Source organism: Penaeus monodon, chromosome 21 (assembly GCF_015228065.2).
Source record: "Penaeus monodon isolate SGIC_2016 chromosome 21, NSTDA_Pmon_1, whole genome shotgun sequence".
NCBI classification, from domain to species: domain Eukaryota; kingdom Metazoa; phylum Arthropoda; class Malacostraca; order Decapoda; family Penaeidae; genus Penaeus; species Penaeus monodon.
The window spans coordinates 37,066,421-37,067,567 of NC_051406.1; the positions used below are offsets into that span (position 1 = coordinate 37,066,421).

Here is a 1,147-nt window from a genome sequence, read left to right on the forward strand (position 1 = left end):
AATATGTTTTTGTGTTTCTTTTTATTTAGGTTTTGTTTATTTTGTTTTTTTTAATATTGGTCGTTTGGAATTTTTTGGTCGTCTTTGGGGTTCGTTCTTGTCACGGACGTCTTTGTGATCGCTTTCCTTGTTGTGTTTTGTGTTCGTTGGTTTGTCCGTTCGTCGGTTTGTCCGTTCGTCGGTTTGTCCGTTCGTCGGTTTGTCCGTTCGTCGGTTTGTCCGTTCGTCGGTTTGTCCGTTCGTCGGTCTGTCCGTTCGTCGGTTTGTCCGTTCGTCGGTCTGTCCGTTCGTCGGTCTGTCCGTTCGTCGGTTTGTCAACAGGATAAACTTATATTATTGGCCTATTGTGAGGATTTTTTTATGGGATGGACAGGCAGGTTGATTAGGGTTTGGTGCTGATCCAGGCTCTTGTGCAGGTCAAAGGGGAGGTACAAATATTTTTTACCTGTGCGAACACTTACAGAAAATGTGTCTGCTAACTGTAGGACATTTCGGTGAGGTTTGTGCTCATCGAGTGACCGTTAGTACTTTTTGTTGTTGATTTCATTGTTGATGCGTTTGTTGTGTATATATATATTTTATCAGTTATTATCAGCCCTGTGTCCATTACGGGTGATAGTGGTGTTTTTTTCCACTTATAAACTATATGTACAGTTGTCACAATTGGTCAAATATCCACAAGTAACTCTCGTCGTGACGTCACCGATACGCGAATCCTACCAAGGGAACAACCGACTAATAACAAAAGCAAGGACAAAGGCAGTCGATAGATTTGCCATTATTCGGTGGCTGTCAATTTTTCCCTTTCCATTCTCTGTGTTAAATGTACAAGTTTGAATGATTATCCCGATATAGGGGAGGTTAATTAATAGGCTTTTGGTTAATTAGGTTAGATAAACTTGAAGTCCGTTAGGTTTAGAGTGTAATCGCCAATTACAACATTCCTGGGAAGCTTGTGACAAGAACAATTTGTTTTTTTCAGGTAATTTTAATTGAGTTATTTTGAAGTCTATTTCTGTCATTAATGGCTCGTGACATAGGCCTACTCAAGCAGACTCGCTGGCGAGTGATATCCGACAGAAGCTTCAAAGTTACATCAAAGCCTAGTGAAAAAAAAAGAGAAAGGAAAAGATGTAAGCCATAAAGG

The 1,147-nt window shown here is 40.4% G+C and overlaps 1 protein-coding gene across 1 annotated transcript in view; it reads left to right on the forward strand.

The window, feature by feature from the left end:
- Positions 1–1,147, forward strand: part of LOC119586447 (LIM domain-binding protein 3-like) — a gene marked incomplete in the record, with an annotated part of 85,993 nt that overhangs the window by 57,367 nt on the left and 27,479 nt on the right.